Source organism: Triticum urartu, chromosome 5A (genome assembly GCF_056163025.1).
Source record: "Triticum urartu cultivar PI428250 chromosome 5A, HENAU_Tu73, whole genome shotgun sequence".
In the NCBI taxonomy this organism is placed as follows: domain Eukaryota; kingdom Viridiplantae; phylum Streptophyta; class Magnoliopsida; order Poales; family Poaceae; genus Triticum; species Triticum urartu.
Window position 1 is genome coordinate 206,698,537 of NC_141877.1, and position 19,633 is coordinate 206,718,169.

Here is a 19,633-nt window from a genome sequence, read left to right on the forward strand (position 1 = left end):
AAATGCAATGCATATGATGACATGATATGAGATGCATGACAACGATAAAAACACACGGAGACAAAGACCCGAACCCGAGAAAAGAAATTAACTTAACGCCGGAAACGGCAAGAGTTGGAATACATATTGGGAAAGTCATATCCGGGGTGTTACAACACTCCACCACTACGAAAGGATCTCGTCCCGAGATCTAGGACTGAAAGAACGCCGAGTACTCAGAATGGAGGTGATCCTCGCGTTCCTAGGTAGCTTCACGGTCGGAATGGTGTGACCACTTGACTTTGAGGAATTTGATCGACTTGTTGCGAGTCTTGCGTTCAGTCTCTTAAAGAATAGCAACTGGGTGCTCACGATATGAGAGATCTTCTTAGAGCTCAATGTCCTCGAAGTTGACGGTGCGGCCAGGAGTCTTGAAGCACTTCCGAAGCTGAGAGACATGGAACACGTCATGAACATTTGCAAAGTTTGAAGGAAGCCCGAGTTGATAGGCGAGATCGCCTCTCTTGCTGACAATCTTGAAAGGTCCCATGTATCTGGGGGCAAGCTTGCCTTTGATACCGAAGCGACGAGTACCTTTCATAGGAGAGACGCGGAGGTACACATGATCTCTGATCTCGAAAGCCAAATCACGGTGCTTACTATCACAGTAGCTCTTCTGGTGGGATTGGGCTGCTTTGAGGTTATCTCGAATGACTTTGCACATTTCCTCTGCCTCTGTGATTAAGTCATTTCCGAGAAGCTGACGTTCACTGGTTTCAGACCAGTTGAGAGGGGTACGGCACTTCCTTCCATACAGAATTTCAAATGGGGCCTTGCCCGAACTTGCTTGAAAACTGTTGTTGTAGGAGAATTCAGCATAAGGAAGACAATCCTCCCACTTCATGCCAAAGGAGATCACACAAGCCCTGGGCATATCTTCAAGAATATGGTTGACACGCTCGACTTGACCGCTAGTTTGAGGATGGAAAGATGTGCTGAAGTGGATGTTGGTGCCCATGGCCTTCTGAAAAGAATCCCAAAACTTGGAGGTAAAGATGCTGCCACGGTCTGAAGAGATCACTTGTGGAATACCGTTCAGAGAGACAATTCGAGAGGTATAGAGCTCTGCCAATTGAGCTGCAGTGATTGACTCTTTGATAGGCAGAAAATGAGCCACTTTAGTGAGTTTGTCGATGACAACGAATATAGCATCATTGCCATGCTTGGACTTTGGAAACCCAGTCACGAAGTCCATCTCAATGTGGTCAAACTTCCATTCTGGAATGTCAAGAGGTTGGAGGAGACCAGCTGGCCTTTGGTGTTCTGCCTTCACTCTTCTGTAGACATCACACTCATTCATGAATTGAGCAATCTCGCGCTTCATTCGAGTCCACCAATAAGCCTGCTTGAGGTCCTGATACATCTTCGTGCTCCTAGGGTGGATGGATAGGAGAGAATTGTGAGCCTCGTTCATGATCACTTTACGAAGGTCACCTTTGGGTACAACAATACGATCCTCGAAGAAGAGAGTGTCCTTGTCGTCAAGGCGGTAGCACTTGTACTTGGGTTGACTCTTGGCAATCCCAATCTTCATCTTTTTCACCATAGCATCAAGAAGCTGGGCTTGGCGAATCTGGTCTTCCAAGGTAGGAGAGACTTGAAGGTTGGTGAGGAAACCTTGAGGAACAACTTGCAGATTAAGTTTGCGGAAAGCTTCACAAAGCTCGGGTTGATAAGGCTTGAGAATCAGACTGTTACAATAAGCCTTCCTGCTCAATGCGTCAGCAATCACATTGGCCTTGCCTGGAGTATACTCGATACTCGGATTATACTCTTGAATCATTTCGACCCATCGAGTTTTCCTGAGGTTGAGATTAGGCTGAGTGAAGATGTACTTGAGACTCTTGTGATCAGTGAAAATGTCCACTTTTCTTCCCAATAAGAGATGTCTCCAAGTCAAAAGAGCATGCACAACTGCCGCCAACTCGAGATCATGAGTGGGGTAGTTCTTCCCATTGGGCTTCAATTGGCGAGAGGTATAAGCAACAACTTTCTTCTCTTGCATCAACACTGCGCCAAGACCTTGGAGAGAGGCATCACTAAAGACCTCGTACGGTTTGGATTCATCAGGCGGGGTCAGAACTGGAGCAGTGATCAATTTCTCTTTCAAAGTGTTGAAAGAAATGTCACACTCCGGAGACCAAATGTACTTGACGTGCTTCTGGAGATGATTTGAGAGAGGCTTCGCGATCTTGGAAAAGTTTTCAATGAATCTTCGGCAATAACTTGCGAGACCGAGGAAGCTACGGAGTTGCTTCACGTTCTGAGGAGGTTCCCAATTCACAATTGCAGACACCTTCTCAGGATGCACCGCAATGCCCTTGGCAGAGATGATATGACCAAGATAAAGAACCTCATCGAGCCAAAATTCACACTTGGAGAACTTGGCGTAGAACTTGTGTTCCCTCAACTTATCGAGTACCAAACGCAAGTGCTTGGCATGATCTTCCTTGTTCTTCGAGAAGACCAGAATGTCATCGAGATAGACCAAAACGAAGTCATTGGTGTAGGCATTGAAGATGAAGTTCATCATGTGAGAGAACGTCGGAGGAGCGTTGACGAGGCCAAAAGACATGACAGTGTATTCGTATGAACCATAGCTTGTCCTGAAAGCCGTCTTGGGAATATCTTGCTCATGGATTCGAATCTGATGATAACCCATACGGAGATCAAGCTTGGAGAATACTTGGGAACCTTTGAGTTGTTCGAACAGCTCATTGATGTTAGGAAGTGGGTATTTGTTCTTTATGGTCTTCTTGTTCAATGGGCGGTTATCAACACAGAGTCGGTCCGTTCCATCCTTCTTCTTCACAAAAAGAAAACCACAACCCCACGGAGAAGAACTAGGCTGGACGAGACCCATTCTCTCTTGAATATCGAGTTGCTTCTTCATCTCCTTCAACTCTTCAGGTCCGAGCTTGAAAGGATGCTTGCACACTGGTTCCGTGCCAGGCTCAAGATCAATGACGAATTCAACAGGCCGGTGCGGAGGCATTCCTCAAAGCTCTTCTGGAAAGACATCTTGATATTCGCAAATGACTGGAATCTGCGAGATAGCATCCAGTTCACCCTTCTCATTGAGAGAAAATGGACGGATGGTATCATCACGAGTGGCAAAGACAATTACATCCTCAGACGAATGAGTCAATTGAATCTGCCTAGCTGCACAGTCAAGATGTGCCTTGTGCTTAGAAAGCCAATCCATTCCGAGAATAAGATCAATATCCGAGTTGCCAAGAACCATTGGGGAAGAAAGAAACTTGTAGTCGCCCAAGGTGATAGTAACATCTGGGGCGATAGCGCTTTCATTCATGAATTTACCCGGAGAAACAACAGATAACTGTCTAGGCAAATCTTGTAAAGGCAACTCATGCTTATTAACAAATGGTCTCGAGTTGAAACAATGCGATGCACCCGTGTCAAAAAGAACTTTTGCAGGAATATCATTAACAGGAAGGTTACCCATAATGACATCTGATGAGTCCTCTGCCTGAGCTGCATTCATCAAGTTGACCTTGGCGGACTTGGGGTTATGCTTGACCACAGCTGTACTTGCCGATCTGACAGGAGGAGGAGGAGGAGGAAGACGCCTCTGGTTGAAACACTTGTTGGCATAGTGACCCTTCTGTTGGCACTTGTTGCACGTGACCTCTGAAAGCGGACGGTGGTACGGAGTACTCGATCTTGGAGCTTGAGACGAAGTCTTGTTCTGAAAGCCAGGGTTGGGTGGGTGGGAAGATCCACTGCCACCTTTGATCTTCTACTGATACGGCTGACGGAACGGAGGAGGAGGAAGCCAATATTTCTGCTGCTTGGCCACTTGAGTAGAGGAAGAAGGAGTAGCATCTCTGACTCGCTTCTTGGAAGCATCACACCTCAGTTGAGCAGCCTCTTGCTTCAATGCCATGTTGTTGAACTCATCGTATCTCAAGGGCTCAACGAGAACAAGAGCTAGCTGAATTTCTTCTCTGAGACCACCCCTGAGCTGGTATATCATGCTCTTCTCATCAGGGACGTCCTGCTTGGCAAAGCGGGCGAGCTTCTGGAACAACTTGTTGTAGTCATAGAGAGACAAAGAGCCTTGCTTCAGGTTGCGGAATTCCTCACGCTTGCTTTCAATCACGCTCTTAGGGATATGGTGAGCTCTGAAATCTTGACGGAATTCATCCCAGGTAATCAAACATCCACCTCTAGAATCCTTGTACTGCTAGAACCATTCTGCAGCTTGATCTTTGAGTTGGAAGGAAGCGAACTTGATGAAATCTTCAAGCCTGACGTTACTGTAGTCGAAATGCTTGCACAAATCCACGAGCCAATCGTCAGCATCGGTTGGCGCAACACAATTGCTGAAAGTCTTTGGCCCATTAGCAAGGAACTGGTTGAGTGTAGCAAAGTGATTCTGATTGTTGCCTTGGTTCCCTTGGTTGCCTTGATTGCGCTCTTGGAGAATTTGCATGATCAACTGTGTGTTTTCATTGGTTGCGGCCGTCACAGCTTGCCATGCCTCTGGAGGAGGTGGAGGTGGTGGCGGATCAGGATTTGGAGTAGTGCGCGTTGGAGGAGCCATCCTGAAGAGGTTCACCACCGTTAGCACGTAGACAGATAAAATGAAGCTGAATCCAACAGAATGAAAATTGCAACATATAGTCTTCACATCCGAACAAAATGAACGAATGCATTCCTCTTGAAATGGTCACATATCCATAAATTGAGAAGCCACTTAGAATTTAGGTAGAGAAATAAATCAACAAGGTACGGATCAAGAACGAATACTCGGTAAGAAATCCCAATCGCAAACCAAATATCCGTGGAAGAAGAACTAGAGCTACAAAAATTCCCACCTATGAAACTCCCGAACCTTTCTGGTTATGCAATCAGGTGTTGGGGATACAGGGGAAGCATAATATCTCACCCAAATCTAGCAAATCCTACATCCAGCTGTATCCATCCTTCAACACATAACCAAGAAAAACTTCGGAAACCATCTACCTCAACCTTCGAAAAGCATCCGTTATACAAGTTATGGCGATACTCCCGAACTCCCGCCCCAGTACTAGGTGGCGTCGAGGTTATCTCACCAACGAACTGCATAAAAGAGATTTTCGATGTTGGCGTACTAGACTCAGGTATTCCAGAACTGCAACGATAAAATTATGACGACAACACCTCAGAGCTCAACTCCCCGGGACACTTCCACAAAACCCCTGACAGGAGGCACCAAGACAATGTTCTCGTTATAAAACCATCGAAACGATTCCAAGATACCCGCGTGATCCTAAAAAATTTTTAGTGAAATTTGAGAAGAGAAGAGTCAAAACTCTATGTCAGGATGCCTTACCAGAGCGATGAGGAGACTGGGAAGTAAAAAGAATTACTAAACTCTCCGATATATAATTCCTAAATGACTCAAAAACATTTTTCTAGACACAACTCGGCTGCTAAAAACGATCAAGCAAAGGGGCTCCTAAGGTCGGGGAAGGCTCTGATACCAACTTGTAACACCCTCGATGCGACTATATCTCCCACGTGTCGAGGCATGACTTAGAGGCATAATCGCATTGAAGGCATATGTCGCAAGTTAGGCAATCTTCACAACATCCCATGTAATATAGATAAATAAAGGGTAGATACATAGTTGGCTTACACTCTCCACGTCAATCAAGTATGTAAATAACATTACATCATTCAAACACTCATGGCCCGACTACGGCGGAAAAAATAGAAGAACAACCCAACATGCGACACGGTCCTGATCACCCCAACTGGGCACCACTACTGATCATCAGGAAAAGAAACATAGTAACGTTGAGAGTCCTCGTCGAACTCCCACTTGAGCTCGAGCGCGTCACCTGGAGCGGAATCGTTAGGCCCTGCATCTGGTGTAATAGTAATCTGTGAGCCATAGGGACTCAGCAATCTCGCACCCTCGCGATCAAGACTATTTAAGCTTAATAGGTATGGCAAGGTAAATATATGTGGAGCTGCAGCAAGCGACTAGCATATGTGGTGGCTATCATGTTCGCAAAAGAGAGCGAGAAGAGGAGGCAAGGCGCGAGCGAGAAACTAGAGAGCAACCTGCGCAAGCATTACTCCACCACCGTGTTCACTTCCCGGACTCCGCCGAGAAGAGACCATCACGGTAACTCACACTGTTGATTCATTTTAATTAAGTTAAGGTTCAAGTTATCTACAACCGGACATTAACAAATTCCCATCTGCCCATAACCGCGGGCACGGCTTTCGAAAGATTCAAAACCCTGCAGGGGAGTCCCAACTTTGCCCATGACAAGCTCTCACGGTCAACAAAAGGAATAGACCTCCTCCTGAGACGTTCCGCTCAGACTCAGTACCTCGGTTCTTCAAGACACTTCGACAGGTTAAAACAAGACCAGCAACACCGCCCGAATGTGCTGACAAATCCCGATAGGAGCTGCACATATCTCGTTCTCGGGGCACACTCAGATGAGCCAGACGTCGGGTAGGCCAGCCCAGAGTTGCCCCTGGTAGCCCCGGACATCGCTCGGTTGGACCAACACTCAGAGGAGCACTGGCCCGGGGGGGCTAAAATAAGATGACCCTCGGGCTCCGGAAACCCAAGGGAAAAGAGGCTAGGTGGCAAATGGTAAAACCAAGGTTGGGCATTGCTGTAAAAGCTTTAATCAAGACGAACTATCAAGGGGTTCCCATTATAACCCAACCGCGTAAGGAACGCAAAATCCGGGAACATAACACCGATATGACGGAAACTAGGGCGGCAAGAGTGGAACAAAACACTAGGCGAGAGGCCGAGCCTTCCACCCTTTACAAAGTATATAGATGCATTAAGATAACGAGATAAAATAATGATATCCCAACAAGTAAATAATGTCCCAACAAGGAACGGTCTCCAATCTTCACCTGCAACTAGCAACGCTATAAGAGGGGCTGAGCAAAGCGGTAACATAGCCAATCAAAGGTTTGCTAGGACATGGTGGGTTAGAGGTTTGACATGGCAATTTGGGAGGCTTAAAAGCAAGTGGTAGGCATCGTAGCATTGGCATAGCAAAAGAGCGAGCAATCTAGCATAACAAAGATAGTAGTGATTTCGAGGGTATGATCATCTTGCCTGCAAAGTTGTCAGAGTTGACTGGATCCTAACAAACTCAACGGGCTCCTCGTTAGAAAACTCTTCTCCCGGCTCTACCCAAACAAGACAAACAAGCAAACGGAGCACAATCAACCACGTGCAAGGCTCAAACAATATGATGCAAAGATGATATGCTATGCGGGATGCGATGCGGGATGCATATGCAAGATTTGACAAGGAATGCATGAACCTGGCCTCAACATGGAAATCCAAGTGTGCCACTGGAAAGATGATATGAAATCGCTTGAAATCAATATAAAGAACGCCGGAATCGGAGTTACGGTTTGGAAATGGCAAGCAATTCAAATATGGCCACGTTCCGCGATTTACAGCAAGTAGCCATCTAAATGCAATGAGATGAACAAGCTACAACACTCAAACATGGCATAAAAATACATGGCAGGGATGCATTCATGATGCTTAACAAAAGTCTAGCACTGAGATACGGCCAATTCATCCATTAACAGGTTCAAACAAGCATGGCAAAAATGCATATGGTAAACAGATCTCAGACTTGCTGAAATTAACACTTGTCTGGAATTTCAGATAAGATAGCACTCTTCGGAGCATGAAAACTATATGCTACAGTACCTGAACATGGCAAAGTAAAGCATGGCATGGAGCTAATCAAAGAGCTCAACAAAAGTCCCTTAGTGACCTTGACCCAGAAAGGATCAGAAAATACAATTGCAAGCATGTGAACAAGGCAAAAACATAATCAGTTCTCAGACTTAGTGAAAAACTGGAGCATGCTGAAACAGATATCAAGTAGGCATGTTTACGAGCTCGATGCACTCACTATGGAGCAAGTCATGACAATATAAGCATACACCCATCAAGAATACACAAAATGAAAGCTAGACATGGCAAAAACAATAGCATAGCATGCGCGGATCAACTACAACATCATCGGCAAAATCGCTAACAAGTAGACAATCTGCCCAGATTCACGAAGTAGCAAAAGTAGAGCTCGATTGGCTCAAGCTAGGGTGCTCGATAATTGCAAACAAAGACATGGATAGATAGAGCACTACAAGATTAACAAAACATCCTTACTGATCATCCTCAAAAGAGGCACGGATCACTAGGAAACAACATGAACATATGGCATCATGAGATAAACAGCTCAAGGACTTAGTGGAAATGCTAAGTCCCTGAAATCAGCATTACCAAGAGCCTCACTTTGCAAGCTCGTGCTAGTCACCACACACATCACAAAAATACATGGGTTGCACCTCTGGAAATATGGAAAAACCCTTAACAAAACATATGTAGAGCTCATGGGCATATCATGCACACAATAATCATGGCAAAAATGACAAATATCTAAATGGAGCAGCAGATCTGGCAATTATCTCAAGTAGCCCTCTTCTAACAGCATTTCGGGCATCAAGATGAAATCAAATGAAAATGATGCAATGGAATGAAATGATGTACTCTCTGAGACGAACATTTTGATATGCTATATGCCCAAAACGGAGTTATGGATGCAAAGTTACGATGTGATGAACATAGGCAAAAAAATTAGGGTTAGGGACGGAAAGTCAACCGAGATCTAGATCCCGATCTGGCACTGTTCACGCGCGGATTACGAGGTTCACCGGCCGGAGCTTGCCAGAGTTGACGATGTCGACGGCGGCCGGCGGATCTGTGGAAGGAGGAGGGTGGAGAGGCGAGGCGACCCGGGCGGTGCGGCGCGGCCTCCGGCAATGTGGGGCGGCGGCGCGGCGAGGAGAGGGGGCGGCGGCCGGAGTGGGACGCTGCGGCAGAGCGGCGAGGGTCGCGGCGGAGGGACGGCGGCGGTCGTCCGGCGCCGGCACGGGAGAGGAGAGGCGGCGCGGGCGGATGGCGGGCGGCGGCGCGCGCGTCGGGCCGCAGGGGCTCCTCCCGTGCCGAGCGGGCCGCGGCGGGGTGGAGCGGCCGGCGTGCCACGTGTCGGTGCCTGGTTGGTTGCGGGCGTCGGCGGCGGGGTGTCCGGCGCGGACGGACAATGTCCAGCGCGACGGATCTGGGATTTTTAGGGTTTCGAGGAGGGGATCCGAGATTTGGAATGAGGGGCCTATATATAGGCATAGAGGGAGCTAGGAGAGTCCAAATGAGGTGCGGTTTTTGGCCACGCGATCGTGATCGAACGCTCTAGATGATGGACAGGGTTTTGGTGGGTTTTGGGACAACTTGGAGGGGTGTTGGGCTGCAACACACACGAGGCCTTTTCAGTCCCTCGGTTAACCGTTGGAGCATCAAACGAAGTCCAAATGGTACGAAACTTGACAGGTGGTCTACCGGTAGTAAACCAAGGCCGCTTGGCAAGTCTCGGTCCAATCCGGAGATGTTTAACCCCCACACACAAAAGAAAGCTAGAAATGACCACCGGAGGAGAACGAAGCGCCAGAATGCAAAACATACGACGGGGAAAATGCTCGAATGCATGAGATGAACACGTATGCAAATGCAATGCATATGATGACATGATATGAGATGCATGACAACGATAAAAACACACATAGACAAAGACCCGAACCCGAGAAAATAAAATAACTTAACGCCGGAAACGGCAAGAGTTGGAATACATATTGGGAAAGTCATATCCGGGGTGTTACACAGCACTACCTTTAAAGGTGTCATACCATGTGTTGAAGCTCGTCGCACGGGCACCGTGACACTGGAGGTAGTCTTCGGGTCACCTGAGAACTTCAGGAGCGAAGAGTTAATATTCGACATCATCCCTTTGCGAAGGGGATACAACGCGCTCCTAGGGCACATCGCATTTGCTCGCTTCAATGCAGTCCAGCATTACACTTACCTTAAGCTTAAAACTCTAGGACCTAACAGTGTTATTACAGTTAACGGTAACACTAAACACTCTCTCCATATGGATTAGCAAACAACGGCCTTTGCAGTCGAGGTACATGCATCTGAGAAGGCAGCCCATTGCGGTAAACGCACCCTAGCACTTCGAAGTGTACGCGGTCCACGCAAGTAGACCCCAGACATGCACCCCCCATCCTAAATAGGGCGTACGGGCTCCTCGCACTCCCTTGGAAGGGGCGTTACATCCCTAGAGTGCACAATTTCACTCTAAAAATTCCCTGGGCCGCCATGGAGCCAAAGCAACGAAAATTTCGAATCGGCTATACTGACAAAGATGAAGCTTTGAGCTCACACATAGGAAAGGATGTGTCAAAGAGCTAGCCAACAAAAGCATGCCCATGTGGCCTCAACCACACAATCGATAGATGCAGACCTCTTCAAAGGACTCGGCCAATGAACGCCTCAAGCAACATGAACGACCGAGGTTGCATGCTATCCGTACTAATCTTCGTCATAAACAAAGACCAGCTAGTCAACAACATGGACACATAGAGGTGTGGCAGGAAGCGGCCCGGGCTCATAAACCCGATGACAAAGTCCGCCCTATTTATATTTTACTCCTTCATTTTCTTCAATCGCATTCTATCTTCTTTAGTTCCTCTTGCAACAGCTCGGCATGTGAGGCTATGAAATAACAAAATCATGCCCCTTAAGGTCCTTAAACGCATTACCTGCAAGCTACAAGAACATCCTTATGATATAACTGCTAAAGGGCTTTGTTTATAGGCCCCAAATTACAAGTCCAAAGTACTCAGCATCTCAGATTTTGCATTATATGCATCAATTTGGAATCTAAATTTTGGTCAATAGTTGGGTTGCCCGGCTCCTACGTGTAACCCTTATGTTCCCGACAATATCTGCTAAGGGTGTAACTGGAGAACTGATGACCCACAAGTATAGGGGGCCAATCATAGTACTTTCGATAAGCAAGAGTGTCGAACCCAACGAGGAGCAGAAGGAAATTACAATTTTCTGCAAGCACTGAAATTGTCGGTAACAGGTAGTTTAATAGCAAGATAATTTGTAACGAGCTAGTAATGGTAACGGTAAATAAAGTGCAGCATGTCACCATGTCACTTCCATCATGTTGGTTTGATTCGTGTTCGCTACTTTGATAATTTGATATGTCTATGGACCGGTGCTTGGGTGTTGTTCTTACTTGAACAAACCACCCACTTATGATTAACCCCCTCGCAAGCATCCGCAACTACGAGAAAAGTACTAAGATAAAATCTAACCATGACATTAAACATTTGAATCCAAATTAGTCCCTTACGAAGTAGCGCATAAACTAGAGTTTAAGCTTCTATCACTCTAGCAACCCATCATATAATAACTACTCCAGAATGCTTTCCCTTAGGCCCAAATATGGTGAAGTGCCATGTAGTCGACGTTCACATGACACCACTAAGGGAATCACAACATACATATCATCAAAATATTGAACACATATCAAGTTCACATCATTACTTGCAAGATGACTTCTCATGAGACCTCAAGAACAAAAGTAACTACTCACAAATGATAATCATTCTCAAGATCATAGGGGTATTAAATAGCATAATGGATCTGAACATATAATGTTCCACCGAATAAACCATATACTAATCAACTACAATATGTAATCAACACTACTAGTCACCCACAGGTACCAATCTGAGGTTCCGGTACAAAGATTGAACACAAGAGATGAACTAGGGTTTGAGAGGAGATGGTGTTGTTGAAGATGTTGATGGATATTGGTCTCCTAAAGATGAGAGGGTTGTTGGTGATGATGATGGCTTCGATTTCTCACTACGGGTGGGAAGTTCCCCAGGCGGAGTCGCTCCGCCGGTGGGCAAAAGTGCTCCTGCCCAAGTTCTGCCTCGAGATGGCGGCGCTCCATCCCGAAAATCCTCTCCTCATTTTTTCTAGGTCAAAATGACCTATATACCAGACGATAGGAACCAGAGGTGGGCTGGGCTGAGCACAACCCACCAGGGCGCGCCTTGGGGGCCTGGTGCGCCCAAGTGTCTTGTGCTCACCAGGTGGTCCCCCTCCGGTAGTTATTTGCTCCTTTATTTTTTTCTATATTCTGAAACAATTCTCTGTAAATTTTCAGCTCATTTGGAGATGTGTAGAATAGGTAACTCAGACATAGCTTTTTCAGGTCCAGAATTCCAGCTGCCGGCATTCTCCCTCTTTGTGTAAACCTTGCATATTATGAGAGAAAAGGCATTAGAATTACTCCATAAAGCATTATTATGCATAAAAACATAGTGAATAACAATAGGAAAACATGATGCAAAATGGATGTATCAACTCCCCAAGCTTAGAACTCGATTGTCCTCAAGCGAAAAACCGATATCGAAAAACATGTCCACATGCTTAGAGAGAGAGAGGTGTCGATAAAAGCAAAATACAGACAAACAAGCATCATGCTTACTATTATAATAGAAACAAACTTTATCATAGAACTTTATCCCATAACTTTAACATATAACTTCTCACGAACAATTAACAATTCATCACAACCTAGAAGTAAAAGCATAAACTATATTGAAAACTAACAAACTATGTTCTCAGTCAACTTTGCAATTACAATTCATCATCTTTTCATGAAGGGTCTCGTATTGGAGCCTTTTGTCAAGTCCACATACTCAACCATGATATAATCATCTATGATTTCTAACACTCACCGCATACCCATGAGCAAAAAATTTCAACCAGACACATAGAAAGATAGGGGCTTATAGTTTCGCCTCCCAACATATTCACCTCAAGGGTGATGTCAGCAGTAATAACTCATGCTCACTCATATCCAATTAGATATATGTGCCTAGATCTTTCCTCACCACATGATGCTTGTAAAAAGAGAAAATAAAAAGGAATAGGGAAGAATACTTTGACTCTTGCATAAAAATAAATACATAAAAGTAAAAGATAGTCCCTTCGCAGAGGGAAGCATAGGTTGTCATGCGCTTTTTGGTTTGTATGCTCAATCTTTTAGTGCAAAAGAATGTCACGGTATATTGCCCTTATGCTAGCAAAATTTATTATGCAGTCTGTCGCCTTTCTTATTTTGCCATCCCAATTTCGTAGAACGCTCAATTTTCTCTTACACTAAATGATGCAACACATTTAGAAGAAATTTTTATTGCCTTATTGCACAGATGACAACTTACTTGAAGGATCTTACTCAATCCATAGGTTGGTAGGGTGGACTCCCAAAACAAGATATTGGGTTTAAGGGTTTTTGGACGCACAAGTAGTATCTCTACTTAGTGCGGGATTTTTGGCTAGCAAAGATATTGGGCAAGAACCACATGTTAAAGGATCTACTACAATATAACTTCTATGTGAATATGAACAAGCATAAATCATTACGTTGTCTTCCTTGTCCAACGTCATCAATTTTGGCATACAATATTTTGATGGGGGCTCACAATCATAAAATATGTCCAAGATAGTGTATTTGCATGTGAATCTTCTATCCCCTTATTAACTCTTTCATGAATTGCATCATTTACCAATCCTATGTTTCTCAATCTCCAATAAATTTTACCACTTATACTTTTCCTTATGTGATGTCATTACTTACCATAAGAGTAGCATATGATCTTTTTCATTATTTCCTTTTTATTTTGATTGAAACATAAAAGTAAAGAAAGCAAAACTCGAACTAAACTTTATTATATATCTCGCACACGATTACATAGATATATAGATCACTAAGAAAACACTTGAAAAAGATTGAACTAAATTTTTATTCAACTAATTCAAAATATAACCAAAGATCAAACTAAGATAGATAAAGGTAAAGGAGGTGGTGTGATACGCTACCGGGGCACCTCCCCCAAGCTTGCACAAGCCAAGGGGAGTGACCATACCATGTACTCAAGTCTCTTTGGTGGTGAAGGTGATGGTGGTGATGAGGTAGTAAGTTTGTCAAGCTTGCGTTGGAGGCTAAAATTGTTTTCCCTAAGATCGTCATTCTCCAGCTCAAGCTTCAATATCTTCTTGCATAGGGATTCCTTGCTTTCTTCAGGTAACGAGGAGGGATAGGTTCGTCTTCGTCCTTCTCATCTGAGAACCACACATAGGAAAAGTGTACTTGATGATATTTAGGTCTAGGGGCTGGTAAGAAACCGAACACTCTCCCTCTGAATCTTGAGAAGACATCTTTTCAGATTTGTCAGAAAAACAACACAATACAATAATAGAGAATTTCTTTGCGATGCGGTGGTCAGTACGTTCGGGGAGGTATATAAAGATTTTTTTTATCTTGGGAAACAAGAAAAATGGAAGGGAAACGGAGTCAGGAAGGTTCCCGAGGTGGGCACAACCCACCTTGGCGCGCCAAGCAAGGCAGGTGCGCCCTGGTGTCTTGTGCCCTCCTCAGTTGTCTTCCTAGTTATTTCTTATTTTCCTAATTTATGTAATATTCCAAAATTGACAGAAAATATTTTGCGGATAGTTAGAGTCTGTTTACTTACCGTATCATGTACCTCAAAGCTCACAAAGGAGCTAGTGAGCTCATGATACTGACTGCACTTCTCTTCCTCAAAGCTCACAAGATCAGCGTTACGCAAATATGCGTTGAATTCTTCTTTTATTCCCACTCGATCCATAAAATTTTCAGAAGGCCACTCACAAGGACGCACTGGAGCGTCTCTTGGTGGCTCTTCGTCAGCATCACGCATTGCAAGCCTGGGTCCTTGCTTCTTGGAAGAACCACCTTGGAACATTTTCCTAAGCATTTTTCTACCTCTGAAAAATTCTGAAAATTTTTAGTAACTTCAAAAAAAGTAAACCAAACTCAATAATATTGATAGCAACTACTCCTACAAGTGCCTAGGGCCTATATCATGCATCAAAACTACTTTTGACCATATAAATTTGACATGCAAGCTCAAGAACAGGGTCACCTAAGCAGGAAAAATTTGCAATGAATAAAGCACTATAACAAAAACTAATTGGACCAATGGAGGAGTCACATACCAAGGAACAATCTCCCCAAGCAGTTTTGTGAGAGGTGCTTTGAGCAAGGAGATCAAAAATGGCAGCAAAACGAGCTTGGACTCGGGTTTGAGATGGTTATTCGTGTTTGGGGGAGGAAGATGAAGTGTGTGGGTGAAAGAATAAGTGGAGGAGGACCACCATGGGCCCACGAGGCAGGGGGCGCGCCCTAAGGGGGTGGGCGCGCCCTCCACCCTCGTGGGCAGGTGGTTGACCCCCCTGGTGTGTTCTTAGTTCCATAAATCCTCAAATATTCTAGAAAAAAATCATATTTAATTTTCAGGGCATTTGGAGAACTTTTATTTTCGAGGTATTTTTATATTGCACGGATAATTAGATAACAGACAGAAAAATATTTATTTTTATTTTATTTAATATAAATAACAGAAAGTAAAAGTGGGGTACAGAAGGTTGTGCCTTCTAGTTTCATCCATCTCATGATCATCAAAAGGAATCCTCTAACACGGTTGATCAAGTCTTGTTAACGAACTCATTCCGAATAACATGGAACCGGAGAAATTTCGAATAACACTATGTTACCTCAACGGGGATATGCACATCCCCAATAATAAGAATATCATATTTCTTCTTGACAGTAGGAAGAGGAAATTCAAAACCTCCAAATAATATCAAAGGAATTTTTCCAATAGAGTTGATACTATGAACTTGAGGTTGTTTCCTCGGAAAGTGTACCGTGTGCTCATTACCATTAACATGAAAAGTGACATTGCCTTTAGTGCAATCAATAATAGCCCCTGCAGTATTCAAAAAGGGTCTTCCAAGAATAATAGACATACTATCGTCCTCGGGAATATCAAGAATAACAAAGTCCGTTAAAATAGTAACGTTTGCAACTACAACAGGCACATCCTCACAAATACCGACAGGTATAACAGTTGATTTATCAGCCATTTGCAAAGATATTTCAGTAGGTGTCAACTTATTCAAATCAAGTCTACGATATAAAGAGAGAGGCATAACACTAACACCGACTCCAAGATCACATAAAGCAGTTTTAACATAGTTTCTTTTAATGGAGCATGGTATACTGGGTACTCCTGGATCTCCAAGTTTCTTTGGTATTCCACCCTTAAAAGTATAATTAGCAAGCATGATGGAAATTTCAGCTTCCGGTATCTTTCTCTTATTTGTAATAATATCTTTCATATACTTAGCATAAGGATTGGTGTTGAGCATATCAGTTAATCGCATATGTAAAAAGATAGGTCTAATCATTTCAGCAAAGCACTCAAAATCCTCATCATCCTTTTTCTTGGATGGTTTAGGAGGAAAGGTCATGGGTTTCTGAACCCATGGCTCTCTTTCTTTACCGTGTTTCCTAGCAACAAAATATTTCTTATCATAACGTTGATTCTTTGATTGTGGGTTATCAAGATCAACACCAGGTTCAATTTCTATATCATTATCATTACTAGGTTGAGCATCATCATGAACATTATCATTAACATTATCACTAGTTTTAGGTTCATTACCAGGTTGTGTTTCAGCATCAGAAATGGAAATATCATTTGGATTCTCAGGTGTTTCAACAATAGGATCACTAGGAGCATGCAAAGTCCTATCATTTTTATTTTTCTTCTTTTTAGAAGAACTAGGTGGATCTAAATTATTTGTCTGAGAATCTTGCTCAATTCTTTTAGGACGGCCTTCAGGATACAAAGGTTCCTGAGTCATTCTACCTGTTCTAGTAGCCACTCTAACAGCATTATCATTATTCTTATTATTCAATTCATTGAGAAAATCATTTTGAGCTTTAAGTACTTGTTCTACTTGAGTGGTAACCATAGAAGCATGTTTACTAATAAGTTTAAGTTCACCTTTAACATTAGCCATATAATCACCCAAGTGTACAAGCATATTTGAATTGTATTTCAATTGTCTACCAAAATAAGCATTAAAATCTTCTTGCTTAGCCATAAATTTATCAAACTCATCTAAGCATGGGCTAGCAAATTTATTAAATGGGACTTCAACTTTATCATATCTATAGAGAGAATTTACCTTTACTACCTATGTCGGGTTATCAAGACCATGAGTTTCTTCAATAGGTACAAGATTAATATTATATGTTTCTTCAACAGGCGGTAAATTAAGACCATGTATTTCTTCAATAGGAGGTAAATTCTTAACATCTTCAGCTTTAATACCCTTTTCTTTCATAGTTTTCTTTTCCTCTTTGCATATCTTCAGGACTGAGAAATAGAATACCCCTCTTCTTCGGAGTTGGTTTAGGAATAGGCTCAGGAATTGGCTCCGGAGGTGTCCAATTATTTTCATTTGTCAACATATTATTCAATAGAATTTCAGCTTCATCCGGTGTTCTTTCCCTGAAAACAGAACCAGCACAACTATCCAGGTAATCTCTGGAGGCATTGGTTAGTCCATCATAAAAGATATCAAATATTTCATTTTTCTTAAGAGGATGATCAGGAAAAGCATTAAGTAATTGGAAAAGCCTCCAAGCTTGTGGGAGACTCTCTTATTCAATTTGCACAAAATTATATATGTCCCTTAAAGCAGCTTGTTTCTTATGAGTGGGGAAATATTTAGCAGAGAAGTAATAAATCATATCGTGGGGACTACGCACACAACCAGGATCAAGAGAATTAAACCATATCTTAGCATCACCCTTTAATGAGAATGGAAATATTTTAAGGATGTAAAAGTAGCAAGTTCTCTCATCTTCAGTGAATAGGGTGGCTATATCATTCAATTTAGTAAGATGTGCCACAACAGTTTCAGATTCATAACCATGAAAAGGATCGGATTCAACCAAACTAATTATATCAGGATCAACAAAGGATTCATAATCCTTATCAGTAACACAGATAGGTGAAGTAGCAAAAGCAGGGTCAGGTTTCATTCTAGCATTTAGAGATTGCTTACTCTATTTAGCTAATAATTTTTTAAGTTCAGTTCTATTTCTGCAAGCTAAAATGGCTAAAGAAGCATCTTGATCAAATACATAACCCTTAGGAATAGCAAGTGGTTCTTCATCATCACTTTCATCAGTATCATCAGATTCAATATTTTCAATTTCTCTAGCCCTAGCAAGTTGTTCATCAAGAAAAGCACTAAGTGGCATAGTAGTATCAGGCATAGAGGTAGTTTCATCATAAGTATCATGGATAGCAGAAGTGGCATCATCAATAACATGCGACATATCAGAACGAATAGCAGAAGCAGGTGTAGGTGTCACAAGCTTACTCAAAACAGAAGGTGAATCAAGTGCAGAGCAAGATGGCAGTTCCTTACCTCCCCTCGTAGTTGAGGGATAGATCTTGGTTTTTGGATCTCTCAAGTTCTTCATAATGATAAGCAGATATATATCCCAAGTGCCACAAAGAATAGAGCTATGCTCCCCGGCAACGGCGCCATAAAATGGTCTTGATAACCCACAAGTATAGGGGATCACAACAGTTTTCGAGGGTAGAGTATTCAACCCAAATTTATTGATTCGACACAAGGGGAGCCAAAGAATATTCTCAAGTATTAGCAGCTGAGTTGTCAATTCAACCACACCTGGAAACTTAATATCTGTAGCAAATTGTTTAGTAGAAAAGTAATATGATAGTAGTGGTAACGGTAGCAAAAGGTAATAGTAGTAAAAGCAATGTTTTTGTATTTTGTAGTGATGATAGCAATAGCAACGGAAAAGTAAATAAGAGAAGAACAATATATGGAAAGCTCGTAGGCAATGGATCGGTGATGGAGAATTATGTCGGATGCGGTTCATCATGTAACAGTCATAACCTAGGGTGACACAGAACTAGCTCCAGTTCATTGATATAATGTAGGCATGTATTCCGAACATAGTCATATGTGCTTATGGAAAAGAACTTTCATGACATCTTTTGTCCTACCCTCCCGTGGCAGCGGGGTCCCTACGGAAACTAAGGGATATTAAGGCCTCCTTTTAATAGAGAACCGGAACAAAGCATTAACACATGGTGAATACATGAACTCCTCAAACTACGGTCATCACCGGTAAGTATCCCGATTATTGTCACTTCGGGGTTAACGGATCATAACACATAATAGGTGACTATAGACTTGCAAGATAGGATCAAGAACACTCATATATTGATGAAAACATAATAGGTTCAGATCTGAAATCATGGCACTCGGGCCCTAGTGACAAGCATTAAGCATAGCAAAGTCATAGCAACATCAATCTCGGAACATAATGGACACTAGGGATCAAACCCTAACAAACTAACTCGATTACATGGTGAATCTCATCCAACCCATCACCCTCCAGCAAGCTTACGATGGAATTAATCACGCACGGCGGTGAGCATCATGAAATTGGTGATGGAGGATGGTTGATGATGACGATGGCGGCGGATTCCCCTCTCCGAAGCCTCGAACGGACTCCAGATCATCCCTCCCGAGAGGTTTTAGGGCTTGGCGGCAGCTCCGTATCGTAAAACGCGATGATTTCTTCTCTCTGATTTTTTTCTCCCCGAAACTCAATATATGGAGGTGGTGTTGGAGTCGAAAAGGCAACTCGTGGAGGGACGGTGGGCCCCCTGGCCTTCATCTTTGGTAGGTATTTTTGCTTATTTTCTGAAAAGT